This window comes from Trichomycterus rosablanca, chromosome 13 (genome assembly GCF_030014385.1).
Source record: "Trichomycterus rosablanca isolate fTriRos1 chromosome 13, fTriRos1.hap1, whole genome shotgun sequence".
NCBI classification, from domain to species: domain Eukaryota; kingdom Metazoa; phylum Chordata; class Actinopteri; order Siluriformes; family Trichomycteridae; genus Trichomycterus; species Trichomycterus rosablanca.
Genome location: NC_086000.1, coordinates 4,589,645 through 4,610,806, shown reverse-complemented (window position 1 = coordinate 4,610,806; position 21,162 = coordinate 4,589,645). Strand labels below are relative to the sequence as shown.

At 45.9% G+C, this 21,162-nt stretch overlaps 1 protein-coding gene across 1 annotated transcript in view; it reads left to right on the top strand.

Moving 5' to 3' along the window:
• The first annotated feature begins 20,199 nt into the window (after positions 1-20,199).
• esrrga (estrogen-related receptor gamma a) overlaps positions 20,200-21,162 on the top strand; it is a 129,167-nt gene continuing 128,204 nt past the window's right edge. Inside the window, exon 1 of the mRNA XM_063006930.1 lies at positions 20,200-20,294. The gene's annotated coding sequence lies outside the window, so the exon portion shown is untranslated. The remainder of the gene's footprint in view (positions 20,295-21,162) is intronic.

The window sequence follows — 21,162 nt, the reverse complement described above, 5'->3', positions numbered from 1 at the left end:
GAGTGAGTTTGACGAGGGCCAAATTGTGATGGCTAGACGACTGGGTCAGAGCATCTCCAAAACTGCAGCTCTTGTGGGATGTTTTCTGGGTCTGCAGTGGTCAGTGTCTATTAAAAGTGGTCCAAGGAGCCGCTCAGGTGGCGCAGCGGTAAAAACACACGCTGGAACCAGAGCTGGGATCTCGAATACATCGTATCAAGTCTCAGCTCTGCCTGTCGGCTAAGGCTGAGCGGCCATATGAACAACGATTGGCCTGTTGTTCAGATATGGGCAGGACTAAGCTGGATGGGGTCTCTCTCTCTCTCTCTCTCGCCCTCTGCTGGCTGATTGATGGCGCCTGCACAGAGATGAGAAAAGAGTGCTGTCAGGGTGCGTCTCTCGTACACAACGCTAAGCTGCACTGCACACGGCAAGCTGGCGGAGGCAGTGTGATGCTTTGGGCGACGTTCTGCTGGGAAACCTTCAACACCAAACCTGCCTAATTTGTCCACTTGTGTTTCAAATATGAAGCCAGTTGGACCTCATTTTAAACACAGCAACTTTCCTAAATGGATTAAATATGCTTATTTTGTCTCTTGGGCATATTAGTGCTTTTAGGTTATGCCTAAATTCCTAAATCAGGCCTTTTAAAGTTTTCAAAATAAGCTCTCGCTGTCTGTCAAGGTGGCGCCATGAGTCAAAAATAGCTCCACTTCAAAAGCCCAAGACGGGGAGACCTTTTACCAAACTAACTCACCAGTCTGAGATGCAAATCAGCCTTTGTTTAGCTGTGTAAATGAAAATTGCTAATCAATTTTACCCCTTATTTCATGGCCCGTGGTTCCTGCCCCGCCCCCACCAGCTGGTTAATCATGCACAAGCTGAACACTTCATTACCCAGGACATGTTTGCCCCTCAGCTCTTTCTGGCTGGTAAATTAGTTCTTTCTATTTATACAGGTAAGGCAGGTCAGAGGTCTCCGGGTCGCCAAAGGTAAAGGGATGAAATTAATATAGCGGCGGGCTCGTCTGGCCAAGAGCCGAGCGCTACGAGAAAAGCCCTCCAACTCAAACAGTTTCATAAGGGGAAACGAATTGGCACCGTCGGGGCGCAGATCCTTCTGTTCCAGTCGTGCTGTGTTCATTCCGAGCTCTGTGGCGGGCTGGCGTTTTCCGTCATGGCTCTTCTGTCCCGTCTCAGCGTAGAAATTCAGAGCCTGAGTAAGACCTCAGCTGACCTCGTTTCCTGGTGGTCACATTTGGTGTAGGGTCCATGTGTTACAGTAACATGCTCATCCTCGCTTAGCCTCGATCTTTGGCGTTAGAGAAGGTATTGGTAAGTCTCTGGCATGAAGGTTGAGTGATTCTTTGATTACATCTGCTACATGGAACAGTGACTCTTGCCAAGGATAAATGGAATCCCCAAACTGTCAGAGGAAGTTTGTCTGGATTGTCATGAATTTGAAGCCTGGAACATAAATGACACTGTCTACAGCCAAGCAAGCTTTGCATCACTATGGTCATGTGATCAGCAACGAGGTTCAGTCAAGCTGTATTCAAAGCTGATTCCTGAGCCGGCGATTCTCCTATCATGGCTACCTTTAAGCCCATTAATGTACAGCTCACTTGGCTGTGCACAGTGTCACCAACGTTCCAGAAGTTTGTGGTGGTTCTTGGGTCATATCTTCTCTCAGCATGACCGGACAGCCTTGGTCTTCTTGACAAGACCTTTTTAAATGAGCACAGAGAAGTCTCCAATGGTTGGCGCCATTGATCTCGAAGGTTCAAGCTGCCCGCCTGATGCCGCATGTGGTTCCACGTTCGGAAATCCACAATCCTGTGATCCTTGACCAGTTTAACCATGATTAAGCTTTGTGGACAACTTATCCAGACCTGTGTTGTGGAACGCTTGTGGAACCCTTATTAGAAGAAGAACCTAGCTTGGGTTCTCCCTTCCAGCTTTGCTCTTATTCCAAGAACCACCAAAATGTGGGGTTCTGTTGCTGCTGGAGCTTTGGGGTTCTGTCTTGACTATCAGCCTTTAAACTAAGCCTACAGTGCCACTTCTTACCCCCTGCCCCATATTTTCCTGTCCATTTATTCCCTGAGATCCCAGTCACTCAGACATCATCCTTCCCCCTAAAAATACTCAGCTTCTTAGCGTCCGGTTTCAACCCCCGGCCTATTTTTAATCAGCGGCCGCAGCGATGAGAATTACGGCCGTCGATTCATTAAGTGACCCAGCTGTGCGGGCCTATGTCATATTTTCCCTTGGCGCAAAGAAGCAGGGAGGGGTGGCTTCCATGCTTCTGAGTCTCTCCCATCCACGGGACTTTGGATCACATCACCGCTCAAGTATTTTCATTGAAACTGGAGTAGGCACATCATGGGTATTCGTCTATTAATACACGCCAGAGGTGCAAGCCAGATCAGCCTGAGGGGGGTCATGTTTTTTTCCATTCTATTCCTAGCTTAGTAATGTTTACATCCATTAATAACTCGTTCCTTCATCTTATCGCGTTTAGATGGACAACATGGTTGCGATGCTTGACCGGGGATGCAATGGAAAGACGGTTCAGTTTCTCGCTCCGGTTCACGGTGCGATCACAGTAGGAGTTGGCCTGCCGCTCCGAACTTGACAGCTGCATCTCCGGAAGGAGACTAGGTGAAGGTGCGGCCCTCATCCTTTCCATTTCTCCGGTGTCCTTTAGAGTATATCACTCCTACCCGAATGGTTCCAGGCTTTAGCATCTAGATGACCTGGATTCCTGGGTTCTCGCTGGCCCCGGGACAGTCGCCTGTTTAATTTACTAAACATACCGTCCCAGTGGGATCCGTAGCGAAGACGAATAAGTCTGCGGGCGTGGACAGGAGGGATGATTTGTGAGATATGGCGTCGGCTTCGCTGTAGGTCAGAGCTTGATGACAGTACGGAGAGGAGGGCTATTCCTGGACGTCGGTCCCTTGCATTTCTATATAAAGAAAAGGACAAGGTGTTGTCGCATTGTTATTTTAGGAAATGAAATAATACAAGCTTTTTAAGGGTGTCAATGAAGTTCTAATCTCTTACAGAGTACCACTGGTTAACCCCCCACACTTGTCATATGCACTAACAGTACAGAATAAAATACAGAACTTGACTACATTCATAGAACTCTGGCAGTTAGTCTTTGATACACTATAGGACCGAAAGCAGAAGTGGATGCCCCTCATTACCCCAAATCATTAAGCTTAAGGGTGGTAGCCACACTAACAATTTGGCAGCTGAATTGGCGAAGACGCCACTGTGCACAAAGTGACGTCCATAAAGACCTAGTTGACCTGGACTGAGACATGCTCACCCTCGCTTAGTCTGGGTCTTTGGCGTTAGAGAAGCTGTATGGGTTAGTGTCTGGCATGAAGGTGTAGTGAAAGTGACGTCCATAAAGACCTAGTTTGGCCAGTTTGGTGTGGATTCTCAGTCGTATTGAACTTTGCTGGTATGAATCAGAATGTTATCAGTGAGCCAGGCCTTCAATGTTGAATTTTGACTGAGGAAATTCAGAGCATCATCAATGGCTGGATGATTCAATTCTTATTTGGTCTGCTGACCTTGCTCTGTGGTGGTCACATTTGGTGTTGGGTTACAGTAACATGCTCACCCTCGCTTAGTCTGGATCTTTGGTGTTAGAGAAGGTGTATGGGTTAGTGTCTGGCATGAAGGTGTAGTGAAAGTGACGTCCATAAAGACCTAGTTTGGCCAGTTTGGTGTGGATACTCAAACGCATTACACACTGCTGGGATGAATCGGGATGTTAATGGCTAACCAGGCCCTCAGTGTTAAACTCAACAAAAAGTGTTATAGCCCCAAAAGGTAAGCCAACTCCATTAAAGATTTAAGATTTTTGGTACACCCCTCTCCCCCCATCCCAGATCTCCTCACCAGTCCTTGGTTCCTTCACTTTGTTTGCCCAACGTTTCCTGTAGCGTTTCGTGTGTATGGAGCTGCAGCGGTTGTGGAAAGACTTGCTAATCCATAGTACTGGCTGAGCAAAAAGGGCAGATATATTTATAGCCGTTTGACTCGGTCACCTACAAACACACGACAAAAGTGTGGACACTTTCAGATCTGGACACGAGTTAAAATAAATGAATACTTTCTTTGCACTAAATTAAACTTCAGGACTGTCCCTTCATTTTTTCACCTCCTTGTTTCTACACTCACTGTCCATTTTATCAGCTCCACTCACCATATAGAAGCACTTTGTAGTTCTACAATTACTGACTGTAGTCCATCTGCATGCTTTGTTAGCCCCCTTTCATGCTGTTCTTCAATGGTCAGGACCACCACAGAGCAGGTATTATTTAGGTGGTGGGTCATTCTTAGCACTGCAGTGACACTGACATGGTGGTGGTGTGTTAGTGTGTGTTGTGCTGATGGAGTTTTTAAACACCTCACTGTCCATGCTGGACTGAGAATAGTCCACCAACCAAATATATCCAGCCAACAGCGCCCCATGGGCAGCGTCCTGTGACCACTGATGAAGGTCTAGAAGATGACCGACTCAAACAGCAGCAATAGATGAGCGATCGTCTCTGACTTTACATCTACAAGGTGGACCAACTAGGTAGGAGTGTCTAATAGAGTGGACAGTGAGTGGACACGGTATTTAAAAACTCCAGCAGCGCTGCTGTGTCTGATCCACTCATACCAGCACAACACACACTAACACACCACCACCATGTCAGTGTCACTGCAGTGCTGAGAATGATCCACCACCTAAATAATACCTGCTCTGTGGTGGTCCTGTGGGGGTCCTGACCATTAAAGAACAGCATGAAAGGGGGCTAACAATGCATACAGTGAAACATGGACTACAGTCAGTAATTGTAGAACTACAAAGTGCTTCTATATGGTAAGTGGAGCTGATAAAATGGACAGTGAGTGTAGAAACAAGGAGGTGGTTTTAATGTTATGACTGTGGACATCCGGGTTTAAATCTTTTTTTGGTGGAGCTGGACCTGCAGTGAACCTGATTAGGAATGAAGTGGTGCATTGATTGATTTTAAATAGCTGTTAGCAATGGATGTGGCAAGAATAGGTGTCCACATACTTTTGGACATATGTTGTACTGTGTATGAAATAACAAAAACAGACGCAGCTGAATACTTGCTTTCCCTCACTGTGTGTGTGTGTGTGTGTGTGTGTGTGTGTGTGTGTGTGTGTGTGTGTGTGTGTGTGTGTGTGTGTGTGTGTGAGACAGTGCGAGTGTAGCTTGCAGTAGCATTAGTCAGAGGAGGTATTTTGGGAGCGCAGACTGGTGGCTCTCAGTTTGAGCTCCGTCGGTGTGACATTTTCATGAATCATGTTGTTTCACTGAGGTGCAGGACTTTATCTCGCTGGCTTTTTCCGGATTCTTCCTCTCCCTGAAGAGCAGTGTAGGGTTTCAAAGAAGTGCACATGGAGAGAAATACTCGTCTCATGCAGCACCGTTCATGTTCACTTCTAGTGTACGCTGATCAGCCATAACATTAAAACCACTTCATTGTTTCTACACTCACTGTCCATTTTATCAGCTCCACTTACCATATAGAAGCACTTTGTAGTTCTACAATTACTGACTGTAGTCCATCTGTTTCTCTGCATGCTTCGTTAGCCCCCTTTCATGCTGTTCTTCAATGGTCAGGATCCCCACAGGACCACCACAGAGCAGGTATTATTTAGGTGATGGATCATTCTCAGCACTGCGGTGACACTGACATGGTGGTGGTGTGTTAGTGTTTGTTGTGCTAATATGAGTGGATCAGACACAGCAGTGCTGCTGGACTGTTTAAATACCGTGTCCACTCACTGTCCACTCTATTAGACACTCCTACCTAGTTGGTCCACCTTGTAGATGTAAAGTCAGAGGCGATCCCTCATCTATTGCTGCTGTTTGGGTCGGTCATCTTCTAGACCATCAGTGGTTACAGGACGCTGCCTACGGGGCGCTGTTGGCTGGATATATTTGACTGGTGGACTATTCTCGGTCCAGCAGTGACAGTGAGGTGTTTAAAAACTTCATCAGCGCTGCTGTGTCTGATCCACTCATACCAGCACAACACACACTAACACACCACCACCATGTCAGTGTCACTGCAGTGCTGAGAATGATCCACCACCTAAATAATACCTGCTCTGTGGTGGTCCTGTGGGGGTCCTGACCATTGAAGAACAGCATGAAAGGGGGCTAATGAAGCATGCAGAGAAACAGATGGACTACAGTCAGTAATTGTAGAACTACAAAGTGCTTCTATATGGTAAGTGGAGCTGATAAAATGGACAGTGAGTGTAGAAACAAGGAGGTGGTTTTAATGTTATGGCTGATCGGTGTATAGCTGGTGTACTAGTGCGCTGTGATTCGGGGAATACATGACTACCACTTATTTGTTAGTGATGCTAAATTCCTTAATGTTTTGTGAGAGGAATGTAAACAAACAAGCTGCTCCAGCAATTAGATGACGTCTAGGTGAAATTCAAATACATTTGAGGGTAGGGGGTAGGTTGTGAGGTCAACTCAAATCACTTGAGATGATTATGAGCAACCATAATGACCCCCATGGAATCATGTACAGGGAGTTTTTAGACTTTAAGACATGTCCAGTTCTCATGTATTACATCGCCAAGCTCCATCATCATGCATGATGTATGTCTGGTCTCCATACTGGTCTCACCCTTCCCCCCCCCCCCCAACAGTCACACAGCTATACTCCAAGTGTTCCTCTATGGTGTAGCACTGTCACCTCACAGCAAGAAGGTCCTGGTGGAGCTACAAAATCGTCCATTAAACTTGTGAACTGAGGCTGGTGGCACCTCCGAGATTTGAACCTATGCTCTCTTTCCTTATTTTATAGGATCTCTGAGTATATTTGGTTCTAAAAATGCTTCATAGTTATTTTTCATCCTCGTTCACCACTGGCATGGTGGCCAGCCAATCAGAAAACAGGATTTCTGGTAGGCATAGTGTACACACGGCTCCTACAAGTGTGTGTCTGTAAGTGGTAAATATTTATTGGATGTCTTATGACTTGGTGACCATTGCGTCTATCTTCTCAGTTTTGATGACCGTACCGATTTCCCGCAACATCGCGCATACGCTGGCTCCGACGAAGAGAAAACGTAGATGCCTCGATCTCCAAGGATCACGCCGCTCTTTTTTTTGCACATGTAGCTTTTTTGAATCGTGATGGGATGGTAGGTGTCAGCGGTGATGGAGCACGATGATGAATATGGCAAAGATTACTCAGGAGCCCCAAAGGAACCCTGTCAGTTCCTACCAGCGCTTTCTGAACCAGTGACGCCGCTCTCTTATTCACACACACACACGTATATAAATATACTCACCCTGATACAGCTGATATCTTCTTCACATCAGCGATTGTGCTGGGTGAACAGAATTGCTTACACCTAGCGTTATGGCTCGCTTTGCCTGCTTTCGCTTAGCACGCTGTTGCTGGACGGTGCTTTTTTTTTTTTACCTGCGATGAGTCTGCAGATAGGCAGCGGAGCAGGATAAGATGTAACCAGGATTAGAATACATTAAGCATTCAACCACTGTACACCTGGTCGTGAGAGTGTCGGACATCCCGTTTTAATAGGACATCTACACTGAACATGTTTCTACACTCACTGTCCAATTTATCAGCTCCACTTACCATATAGGACCCTCACAGGACCACCACAGATCAGGTATTATTTAGGTGGTGGATGATTCTCAGCACTGCAGTGACACTGACATGGTGGTGGTGTGTTAGTGTGTGTTGTGCTGGTATGAGTGGATCAGACACAGCAGCGCTGCTGGAGTTTTTAAACACCTCACTGTCCATGCTGGACTGAGAATAGTCCACCAACCAAAAATATTCAGCCAACAGCGCCCCGTGGGCAGCGTCCTGTGACCACTGATGAAGGTCTAGAAGATGACCGACTCAAAAATCAGCTGTGTCTGATCCACTCATACCAGAACAACACACACTAACACACCACCACCATGTCAGTGTCACTGCAGTGCTGAGAATGACCCACCATCTAAATAATACCTGCTCTGTGGTGGTCCTGTGGGGGTCCTGACCATTGAAGAACAGCATGAAAGGGGGTAACAAAGCATACAGAGAAACAGATGGACTACAGTCAGTAATTGTATAACTACAAAGTGCTTCTATATGGTAAGTGGAGCTGATAAAATGGACAGTGTGTGTAGAAACCAGGAGGCGGTTTTAATGTTATGGCTGATCGGTGTATGCGGTCCTTTCAGCTAAAACAACAGCCACTTTTGACGTGTCGCATCGTCTTGCTGGAAGATCCCATCCGCCCCAGGGAAGACGATCAGCACGTATGGGTATACGTGATCTGCAGGGATTGATTCATACTCAAACCTTATATACCCACCAAGCCAGCCTTCAAATGTAGGAGGTGGTCATAATAATGTGACTCGACAGTGTAATTTAACATAGCATTCCATTGCTTGGTAGGCATTGATTCGCTTCATGTTTCAGATCATTGTCAGGTGTCCACATACTTTTGACTATCATATGTGCACACCAACAAATATGCCATAATATGTGGGCGTTAGGTCCGAAATCCAGTCCACCTTAATCAGCCCTTATTGACTTGCTCATGCAGCACCAGTCCCAGAGCCGTACACCCCCCGGACCTCCACCGTGACCTGCAGGTCCTCGCTAAACACAAGACCCTTCCATCACCAGTAAATAAATACACTAGTGTACTGTACCATCCCTGGCAGCCCAAGAGACCTGACCCTGTCCTCAATTCTGACCCTCTCTGCCCCCACTCTGCCCCCCCTGCCTTACTGTTTCACTTTTTTTTTAATCCAGTCGCTGAAATTTGGTCGCCAGAGGATATTTGCACCAAGGTGAACATGAAGTTCCCCAAATTATCATCATTTCCATATTCTTAGCAAGGACGTCATCACATTACCTCTAACGAACGCTATTGTGAGATCATTTGGTAAACTAACACACATGAATGGGGGGTGACAAGTGTCCTCTTGTGTCTATCAAAGCCCACAGATACCCAAGATTAAAGGGGATAAGGGGAGTATTGCCATCTCTCCCACACAAGGGGCTAGTGATGCTCCGCTTGACTCCCGGCCAGGGATGACTATGGCATTAAACTTGCATTCTCCTGATGAAAGGGCGAACGCTTATCAGCCACACCAATCCAGAGACATTTGGATCAATTGCTGGTGCGTTTTCTTTCCCCTCACACCCTCTTTAACGCTTTTTGATCCGAGTTGTTCACTTTGGGAACTTCTGCACAGCAAACCTAAATAGAAACGCAGCAGAAATTGATTTTGTTTGGGTTATCCGGGCAGCCGCTCATGAATATTCAGAGAAACCTTGTAGCGAAGGTACAGGAGGAAGAAAAGTTTGAATTCCGTTCTGATCAGCGGCCGCGGCTGACACGTTTGAAGCCGGAGGAAAACGGAAGGCTTTAATTTGGCCTTCAGCGTGATGGAAATGCGCGCGGCGGAGAGGAAAAAGACGAAGGAACGGGCCGGAGTGTAAATCCAGGCAGCTGATTAGACTGAAATTGTTCAGAACAAACACGGAAATAGCGGTACCCGCACATATGCTGCGCTGACATTTTTGCATTCATTTGAATTAATTTGTGGACCCTTATATTCAATTCAGCTTTTACTTTTTGTTTGTCTGGTACCAGAAATTATTTGTTGGCCGTAGGAAGTCTTAAAATTTTATCTCTATTTTTGGTCTCAATTCTACAACCCCAAAGTTCCTTACATTTACTTTGACTTTTATTTCATTGCAGACAGGATGAACCTGAGATATTCCCTGCGTTTCAGGCCTGCAACACATTCCAAAAAAAGTTGGGACAGTAAAGTCTCCCCACGTTCTCTATTGGGGACAGGTCAGGACTGCAGGCAGGCCGGTCCAGTACCCGTACCCTCTTCTTCCGCAGCCATGCCTTTGTAATGTGTGTAATGTGAAAAATGAACGGACATGTTGCTCTAAGATCTCAATGTACCTTTCTGCATTAATGCTGCATCACAGAAGTGTAAATGACCTTTGCCAAGGGCACTGACACGACCCCATACCATGACAGACCCTGGCTTTTGGATTTTATTGTCCAAAATTTTTTTTTCAAAAAAAAGACCTGGAATGCTGATTCATCTGACCACAATACACGTTTCCACTGTGTGATGGTCCATCCTAGATGCCTCCGAGCCCAGGAAAGTCGACACCACTTCTGGACATGGTTAACATAAGGCTTCTTTTTTGCACAGTAAAGTTTTAAGTTACATTTGTGCATGTAACTCTGTATTGTAGTGCTCGACAAAGGTTTGCCAAACTAATCCCTCACCCATGTGGTTATATCAGCTATTGTTGAGTGGTGGTTTTTGATGCAGTGCCGTCTGAGTTCAAAGATCACGGACGTTCAGGTTAAGCTCACACCCTTGGCCTTTACACACTGAAAAATGCTCATCAGTGACTCAGCCTTTCCTGGATGCTGCTTTTGTACCCAATCACCTGTTTGGAATCACATCATTATTTAGTTTTTTTCATTACTAGCCCTAAATTGCCCCGTCCCAACTTTTTTCGGAATGTGTTGCAGGACTGAAATGCAGAAATGGATGTTTATTAACAAATGAAATGAAGTTGAGCAGATAAAACATGAAATATCTTGAGTTCAAACTGTCTGCAATCAAATAAAAGTAAATGTAAGAAACACTGTATTTTTATGCTTTTTCTGCATTTTCCGTACCGTCCCAACTTTTTCTGATTTGGGGTTGTAATTCTTTTCTATCATACCTAGTTCTCTGGGCATTTGTGCATGATGTTGAAACCGACTTTCCAATTTATCCCAGTGATGTTGAGTTGGGTTGAAGGTTCAGTTAGGGTTCTGTGCAGACCATTAGAGTTCCTCCACTTAAACTTATCAATGTCTTTATGGACAAGAAGGGGTGTCCACATACTTTTTTCCACCCCTCTTTATTGCTACTATTGTTATCTGATTAGAAGAACACCACCTGCTCCTAAATAAAATAGACACAGAATCTTCGTCTGCTTGCTGGTGCATCAGGATCATACTGTTTGTTTTTGTCCATGTGTCTGGTAGGTCACGTGAGGCCTGCCAGCCATGTGTCTGGCCGGGGGGACAGATGGGGATGCTGAGAGCAGCCCGCAGCAGTAGAACGGCCCAGACGGGGTAGCACCCCATTCACACCCTACCATCCATCGCAGGGCAAATCAGGTCACTGTCTTCTTCCTGCCATCTCTTTCTTTCTGTTCTCTGAAGATCCAGAAGTATCAGTGACTATCTGTGATTTAGACCATAAACTGGCTGTTAAAGTTGTTGTCCAGTGTCGTACTGGTTATATAGGTAGGCAGACACTGGTCAGGCTTACTGGGCCCCAAAATTAGTAGCTGTTTCTCTATATCAAGTGTAAATCACTGTTCCATCTGTCATCTTGTTCCTCAGACTATACCTGTGTTATTCATAAGTTGGGATCAGGGACTGTTGATTCTTTCCTTAATATGTACAGTACCTCTAAATACCTAACAAGTGGCCAAAAGTATGTGGACACCTGCTTATGAGCATGTTAGACATCTGAAGTGCATATTTTGCTCATTTTAATGGCACAAAGGCTCAGCGGTAGTGCTGTAACCTCGCAAGAAGAAGGCCCTGGGTTCGATTCCCTGGCCGAACTCTCAGGGTCCTTTCTGTGTGGAGTTTGCATGTTCTTACTCTGTACCGGGTTCTCTGGTTTCCTCCCACAAGTCCAAAGACATGCAGTCAGGTTAAGTGGGGCTACTAAAGTAGTCACCCCAAGTACATTTACATTACAGTTACAGTATACAGTCTGAGCAATTGAGGGTGGGGCTTGAACCAATGATCTTCTGGTTACTAGTCCAGTGGCTAAACCACTAGGTTGAGCTTAACCACTAAGTAAGAGTTTGTGAATGGATAAATTAATTAATTAACGCTTAGTTTGGATAGTGGCTCAGAAACTCGGGTACTGGACTGGTAATCAGAAGGCTGTCGTTTCAAACCCCACCACTGTAATTTAAATTAAACAACTGACCCAAAAGTATCAGCCTGTCCAGAACAATATTACAGTCTATGTGTAGAAAAATTGGTGCTTAAACGCTTCCGTAAACAGTAGCGAACGTATTTGTTTGCAGTTCCAGAATTTCTCCGCTTATCTGCAGCAAGGAACAGCAACCCCGCAACATGCTCCTCATTAATAATTTGCTTGTTTATAGCCGTTTGTAATACATGGAAATTTGAATGCTAATTACGAAATTAGCAGACATAATGTCATTCGGTGGGTGCTCAGTCGAGAGAGCACGATGCCTGAAGAGATTCCGGTCCCGAGAGATCGAGCCACTGTACATGACCTTTTTTTTTATGAATATTAGCAATGTTACGTTAATGAGCAAAGTTTTCTTCGCCGCGAAGGCACATCGCTTTCAGCCCCGCTGCACACTCGCAAATTAGCCACGGAGAGCGCTAGCACCTGTTGCGAGGCCGTCTGGAGTGTGAAATGAGCATCCCGCTGAACTTCGGTATAGGCGGAAGTTCTGCAGGTCTCGGATCATCTCGGCAGAGTTTGTCGTTCCAGGTCAGGATGAAATTCGGTACGTGGGGCTGATCCCGGATCAGCGAACAGGCGAGATCTGGCTCGGGCCTGAGGCTGGAACCTGACTGGCTTTGAAAAGAGCGATCAGTGATATAGAAACAGTGCCTGAATATACCTTCTGTACAGTCCCACCGAGGAGCACGAGTGTCTCACGGAGAAACCGGTCTGTCTTCGAGACAGGTAGTAGCATTTGAGATCGGCTCTACCCTACAACATTCGCTATTTGGCCAAAAGTATGTGGACACCCCTTTGAATGATTAATTATTGCTTACAAGTCACTCACACTTACTCACAGTTTTTTTATCCAATTAGGGTCGTGGGGGGGGGGGGGGGGGGGGGGGGGTCGTGCTGGAGTCTATCCCAGCTTTTCAATGGGCGCAAGGCACACACACACCCTTTCACCTATAGGGCAATTCAATGTCTCCAATTAACCTGACTGCATGTTTTTGGACTTTGGGAGGAAACCCATGCAGACACGGGGAGAACTCCACACAGAAAGGACCCAGACCGCCCCGCCTGGGGATCGAACCCATGACCTTCTTGCTGTGAGGTGACCATTGAAGAACAGGGTGAAAGCAGGTAAAAAAGGTATGTAGAGAAACAGATGGACTACAGTCAGTAATTGTAGAACTACAAAGTGCTCCTATATGGTAAGTGGAGCTGATAAGATGAATAGTGAGTGTAGAAACAAGGAGGTGGTTTATATATGGATGGATGCTGCAAGTAATCCGATGCAAAATGATGCACGCATGTAGAGTACCGCTTAGTAGTGTACCATGACAACAACAGAGTAGCAATACGTTACCTGAGTTTTCGGTTGGTGTGTTTGTCTTTAATTGCTTTAATATGACGTTAATATGACATTTCGGTGCAGACAGCAGCGCTGCCACCTGAACTTTGGAACCAAGATCTCCAGATTCGTCATTCTTCTGTTATTCCTCACCTCTGTTGTTTTCTGAGTTTTGCTTAACACCCCAAAAATGTATAGCCTCGTGAATTTCTTTCTCTCCCCGCTCCCATCTCGAAGATCCCTGTTCCAGATAGCGCTCTCACGTCAGAACCGTCCCTGATAAGACGCTTTTTCTTTTGCAGAAACTCGGGTCAGCAATTTAGCCTCCACTCCCAGACTAACAAACCAGAAGACAATAATTCAGAGATCGAGGCGGTGTGTGAGTCTGACGAACGCCTATAGAAACAGCCGTTAACCCTTTCCAGCGGGTAAAGAGGCGGCTTGAGAACTTTTGAGAACCTCGGGTTGTTTTCTGATGGTTTGGATGTGTCATGTGTCTTCAGTGGTAAAATTTGATCAGATTTGAGAAGCGCTGGATGTTAAAACGATAAAGCCAAAAGTATGTGGACACCCTTTCTTATTCAGCTATAAACTTTTAGTGTAACTGTGTCCCGTTGCTCAAAGCAAGGTCCAGAAAGACATGGTCTGTCAAGCTATTTTGGTAGCCTGTACAGAGCCCTGACCTTCACCCCACTGACCACCTTTGGGATGAATTGGGATCTAATCTTGATTACAAACCTCATCCAGTTTATTTTGGAATAGGAGGATGCTCATGGTTTTGGAATAAGATGATGCTCATGGTTTTGGAATGGGATGATGCCCTGCATTTTGGAGTGGGAAGATGTCCTTTCGGGTTATGAAATGGGGTACAAGGGGGGGCGACCACATTCGGCACTCTTACAGTTGAATGACTGTGTTAATGGTAAGAACCAAGCCTCAATTCAGGGGGTTTGAATCCCAGTCTGAGCTCATAAATACAGAAGGTGCATGAAGGTACATGAATTTCACCATTAATAGGACACATCAGTGCACCCTTAGTGCTGGTCCCAAGCCCGGATAAATAGGACAGTCGTGACCGCATTCGGCACTCAGAGACTATCAGAGAGTGCAAGTGCTAGACTGGTCTGCCTGCAGTCCAAACCTGTTTACTATTACAAGGTGGTGCATTATTAAGTGCAGACTATGATAATAAAGGCTCCCTATGGTTGCCAGATCTTTAGTCAGATATAGCTTAGCATGGCGTAATGGTAAGGATCACTGTGCTGGTAATAGTAGTGCCACAATTCTGGGGGTTCGAATCCCAGGTTTGGGTGAAAAATAGTACTGTATGAATGTACAGGCTGTTTTGTGCTAACGCTGACTTTCTCTATCCTCAGTCCTGCTGAGACCGTGGTAAAACACAGGTTTCGGAAAAAAATATGGACGCTTAATAATAATCAACATGAATCTCTACATGTTCCTCTTTGAAATCTAAGCCTAGAATACGTAACACGTGCCGGTAGGGAGCTGTAATCTCGGCGTGCCAGGAGTGCCGGTCCGAGCAAACCGCTGCGGTGGGCTTAAGTACAGGTTTGGGGCCCCGGCACCTCTGAATAGAGTTCAGACGGTCATTACGTGTCCACAAAGATAAACCCAAATAACACCCTGGTAGCTCGGGTGCTAAGTTGTTTTCCGTCTCCGCGGAAGGAGGCGGGTGGCGGCGAGCAGGTGCACTCACACAGAGGTAAACACCGGGCATATGTAAGTGCAATTCCAAAAATCATCATCTCGCCGAGAAACACTCGAAATTGTTCTCTAATGGCCCCGGCTTTGTCATATGGCTTTGATTATAATACGAAAATTGCATCGCCGCGCCTTCAGCACGGATGGATGGGAGCGTAATTGGTGCGGGCATAAAATGGCTCCTTGTCGGAGAGCTAAAAGAAGGTGGGGGGGGGATCCCTCCTCCACCCCTAACTTCCCCCCTTTACAAACCCTTCAAACACAAACACACAAACACTCATCCCCCCGCTCCCCGCGCTCCGTCGGCCTCCTCTGGTCATCGCTCGCCTCTCGGTCAGCCTGTTATGAGTTTTCTAAGTGGGTTATCTATCAGACCCGGTTGTGATAAATATGCATTTCCTTCAATCGCCCGTGCCGTCCGTATCAAGATTGCGCCGCCCGGGATACAATTTTGCCACCGTCGGGCGACGGATCGAAGAAAGAGCAACAGAATCCGAAATAAACAGGCGGAGACGCTTCGGTGAGGGGTGTACTGCGTGATGAAATTAGGCTGTGAGCGTCATAACGTACCCTAGTTGACCTTGATTTACGATCAAGAACAAATAAAATCAGAAGAGTGCAGGTGCTAGACTGGCCTGCCTGCAGTCCAGACCTGTTCACTTTTAAAAGTGGTACATTATCAAGCACGGCATACGAGAATGAAGTCACCCTAAGGTTGCCAAGTTGAATATTTGTATAACTAGCCTAATTTTACATTTGTAATGAATGTAGCGGGGGTTGTAGGGGTTCGAATCCCGGGCTGGGCTCACAAATAAAGAAGGCGCATGGAGGTACACGAACACATATTAGTGCACCCTTGGTTTTCACTCTGCTTAGTGGAATCTTAATTTTCATTGAATCTTTTAGTAATGTTGTGGACTGTAGATGGTAAAATCCTCAAGCTGTTCTGAATCTTTTAGTAATATTGTGGACTGTAGATTGTAAGATTCTCAAGCTGTTCCCAGTCTTTCGATAATATTGTGGGCTGTAGATGTCGATTTGATAATATTGTGGGCTGTTCCGAATCTGTTTTGAATCTTTCAGTAATATTGTGGGCTGCACATTGGAGGATTCTCTGGCTGTTCCGAATTGGTTCTGAATCTTTTAGTATTGTTGTGGACTGTAGATGGTAAAATTCTCAAGCTGTTCCGAATCTGTTCTGAATCTTTCAGTAATATTGTGGACTGTAGATTGTAAAATTCTCAAGCTGTTCCCAGTCTTTCGATAATATTGTGGGCTGTAGATGTCGATTTGATAATATTGTGGGCTGTTCCGAATCTGTTTTGAATCTTTCAGTAATATTGTGGGCTGCACATTGGAGGATTCTCTGGCTGTTCCGAATTGGTTCTGAATCTTTTAGTATTGTTGTGGACTGTAGATGGTAAAATTCTCAAGCTATTCCCAGTCTTTCGATAATATTGTGGACTGTAGATTGTAAAATCCTCCGGCTGTTCTGAATCTTTTAGTAATGTTGTTGACTGTAGATGGTAAAATTCTCAAGCTGTTCCGAATCTGTTCTGAATCTTTCAGTAATATTGTGGACTGTAGATTGTAAAATTCTCAAGCTGTTCTGAATTTTTTGATAATATTGTGGACTGTAGATTGTAAGATTCTCAAGCTGTTCGCAGTCTTTCGATAATATTGTGGACTGTAGATGTAAAATCCTCAAGCTGTTCCGAATCTTTCGATAATATTGTGGACTGTAGATTGTAAGATCCTCAAGCTGTTTTGAATCTTTCGATAATATTATGGACTGTAGATTTGAAAATTCTTCATTTCTAAAATCTGTTTGGACTTTTTTACTGCAGTTTTTTCTTATTCTCTGTTTGTCTTCGGCCTCTTAGGTTCCAAAACGGAGGTGTTTGATCGTTCCACAGACTTTTCGGTCTTGCATTTATTCTGATCGAACTTTTTTGGAATGATTTGCAGTCATCGTATTAGGAATTTGTATAATATGGTAATGTTAATATGGTAAAACATTATCGATATTTAACCTACCGTCCGAACTTTTTTTGAAATTCGTAAGTGATGGAGCTTTTCGGATCAGATTTACATCAGTTTCAGTCCTGTTTGATCATCCAAAGCAAACGTTTTCTGTCCTACCCTGTCCGGGCCTGATCTTCTAACCTGCAATTGTTTGCCTTGTTTCTCTCTCATCGCTCTCTCACCGCTCTCTCACTCCTGCGCCGTATAAACTCCTTTAAGGAGGAATATGGTTTCAGAGACGAGTTCACAGCCGCGCTCGCGGAGAGCGAACAAGCGCGGCGTGAAACACAAGCCGGCAGAAAAATGCACATATAAAAAGCTTTGTTTTATTGATGAGAGAGCTCCAGACGCTCTCGCTTTTTTGTCTCTGTGTCTTTTTTCCCCACCTAATATGTTTTCTTTTTGACTCGCGCGGCACTGAGAGAGACGAGAGACTCCGCACTTCAGCACGGAGGCTGGCACTAGACCGTAGACTAGTAGTCCTGTGTTTTCTCTATGTGTGTGTGTGTGTGTGTGTTTCTTACTCAAACACACTTTAATAAATTCTCCCTAATTCATTTTTCATCCTCTCGGGGGAGCGGCCCGCAGATTTGTCTCAACAGAGGAAGCGTCGGGTTACCTCCTCTAAATAATTGATGCCTCTTGCTTCTCTCCCAGCCGTGGCTGAAATCTCAAAGTATTCACTGGCTTGAGTAAATTCAAAGATTGCTGTAGTGTGTGTGTGCCAGTGTGTGTGTGTGTGAGGCACCTCTTCATGCCACGTTAATGAAGCGGCAGGCTGAGCAGAGGTTAAGTGCTGCGTAACAGAGGTTTGGTTCGTCCCGCGCGTACCTGCCTCGCCCCGGGGGTGCTGTCAACTCTTGTTTTGGCGCGCGACTCCAGTGCCATCGGAAAAAGCTTGATTGTTGGAAGAGCGGAAATGATGAGGGGGTCCCGAAGTCGGCGCACGTAATCATGCCCCCCTTTTGTCTGGATGTTCTTTTATTTGGAATCCCCAACCTTTCCAGCAACCCCAACTGGGCCTGCTTACACCCCTGACCTCAGTCCCATTGAACGTCTTTGGGATGAATTGGAATTCAGGTTGGGGCAAGGCTTTCATGTCCAACATCAAGCGCCTCTTTGGTCACGTGGTCGTGGTCAGGTGTTTGAAGAGTATTTGGACGTCCCATTTTAAAACACATCTTCTCAGCTAGAACACTCACACTCTTCTGAGTTGACTATCAAATATGCCTGTGGGAATTTGTTCCCATCCAATCAAAATATGACAGCATTTGTTTAATTGGGCACTGATGTTGCTCAAGTTGATGTTCCAGTTCATCCCAGAGCTGTCCAGCAGGACTGAGGTCAGGGCTCTTGCTGGAACATGAAAAGGGCCTTTCCTAAACTGTTGCTGCCCAGTTGGAAGCACATAATCAGAAGCAAGTGTGCCAAGGTTTCCCCAAGGTCAGTGCATGCTCCTTTCAGAATAGTCCTGGTTGCCAGCACAAATCCCTGACTTCAGTCCACTAAACACTTTTGGGATGAATTAGAATACCGACTGTGAGCCAGGTCTTATCGTCCAACACTGCTGATGTAGTCCTTGAAGCCAAAAGTATATGCCGATAGTATGTGGACACCACGTATTCATTTACTTCACCCGTTGAGAACAACTGTGTGACTCTGACTCTAGTGACCTGCCCCGAGCACTTAGGTCAACCCTACTTAACATTTTCGGGATGAATCGGAATGCTGGCTGTGAGCCAGGCCTCTAACACTACATAAAGAGTGTCCCTAGACCGACACATTTAGAAGTTCTTGTTTAAAGCCTACGTGGTCGAGTGGAGACTGTTATAGCTCCAGACTCCAGTGAGCTGCACAGAGGTCTTGGGTCAACCCTACTGGACACTTTCAGGATGAATCGGAATGCTGACTTTGAGCCAGGCCTCTAACACAACATTAAGAGTGTCCTTTGACCGACACATTTAGAAGAAAGCCTACCTGGACGAGTGGAGACTGTTATAGCTCCAGACTCCAGTGAGCTGCACAGTGGTTTTAGGTCAGCCCTACTGGACACTGTCAGGATTAATCGGAATGCTGACTGTGAGCCAGGCCTCAAACACAACATAAAGAGTGTCCTTTGACCGACACATTTAGAAGAAAGTCCACCTGGACGAGTGGAGACTGTTATAGCCGCAACAGAAGCCAGGGAGAATGGGACATCCAACAAGCCCTTACTTCACCACATATGCTCTGTTAGGACGCACAAACAGATACACTATAAGGCCAAAAGTATGTGGACACCAGGTATTAATTTATTCCAGATGTTTCAGACACACTCGTTGAGAACAGCTGTGTGTTTCTGACTCCAGTGATCTGCACTGAACACTTAGGTCAACCGGGATGAATCGGAATGCTGACTGTGAGTCAGGCCTTCTCACAGCATCACACACATTTAGAAGTTCTTGTTAAAAGCCTACCCAGACGAGTGGAGACTGTTATAGCTGTAACAACCGCCAGGGAGAATGGGACATCCAACAAGATCACGATCGGGCGTCCACATACTTTTGGCTGTATGCTGAAACAGCCACCGAGCAGTCTCTCCAGATTAGCTTTTAGAGTGGCCCGTCGACCCCGGTGCCCCGCTCTTTTTTCCGAGGCTGACCCCAGCTACCAATTAGCGCCCTGTGGGCCCCCCGTGTCACCCGCCCTTCGCCCCTGTTTTCACTAGCTGGCAGGTTCGGTTAAACGGCTGGGTGAGGGGCTCCTTAAATGGGCCGATGTGTCAGGCTCCCGTTCCTCGCAGACTACCCGGGGCTCGAGCTGTTAGTCCCCTGACTATAAGGCGGAATCTATTTCCAGCCCAGTGTTCGGCCTTCCTAACCATGTGACCGAAAGTATCTGGACGCCTCACCATGAGCTTTTTTGGAACGCCAAGCAGGCGGCTTTTATCCAAAGCGACTTACAGTTACAGCAGTGGTGGCACTTGAACTATCAGCCTTCTGATTGTTAGTCTAGTGCCTTAGCCACTAAATACTAAACCTCTTGTCCTTTGTCTTCCAGGTCTCGGCTCTTGAACATCCACCTGAAGAAGAACTTGGCGGTCAGACACCGGCTTCAAGGGATGCGACCTGTTCTTCTCTGAGATCTGTGCTGGATTGGAAGGTAAGAATAAGCGTTTACTGCTGGTCTCAACATCATTACAGTGTCTTTCGATAAAAAATACCTCCCATAGTGACTTGTGGCTCTTTGTGCTTGTTATGTGACTTTAGTTTCAATAATGAAGCAATAGAAGTAATCAAATCGTCGTCTACTATTGGTTGTTTCAGTTTCTAGTCCGTAATGATTGGAAGTAGCTACTACACTTGACGTACATCCTATAGACTTGAGTTGCCAACTCAGAGTGAGTTGTAACAGTAAAATGTGCAGACGCCACTGACCGCTGAGATCTGGGTTTGGATGGCAGCGGTGCTATTGGCACTCTGTGGTTCGGTTAAACGGCTGGGTGAGTGGCTCCTTAAATGGGCCGATGTGTCAGGCTCCCGTTCCTCGCGGACTACCCAGGGCTCGAGCTGTTAGTCCCTTGACTATAAGAATCTATATCCAGCCCAGTGTTCGGCCTTCCTAACCATGCAGGGCTCTAGACTAACTTTTTGCACTGGTTGCACTGGTGCACCTAACTTTTTTTCTTAGGTGCACCAGCACAAAAGTTAGGTGCACCCAAATTTTCGACCGCATCGCATTTAACACCGCAGTTTTACAGGTTCACTTTTTTTTTTTTTTTTTTTTATCACTGTCCATACAGGCAATATTGACTTGGAAATAACTAACAATCTGGTCAACATGGCCTCGTCTGATGATCTGTTTTCTGCTGCCTGACAATGAAGGGCAGTGGGGAGAGGGGGACACTCGGGCAGTGCATTTATCGAGGCATGTAATGTGTTTTATAGATGCATTGGGCTTTTTCAGCCTTTCAATTCGAAATGTATTAGAACCAGTCACAAATATACTATTGCCGGCCACTGTCTTCTTT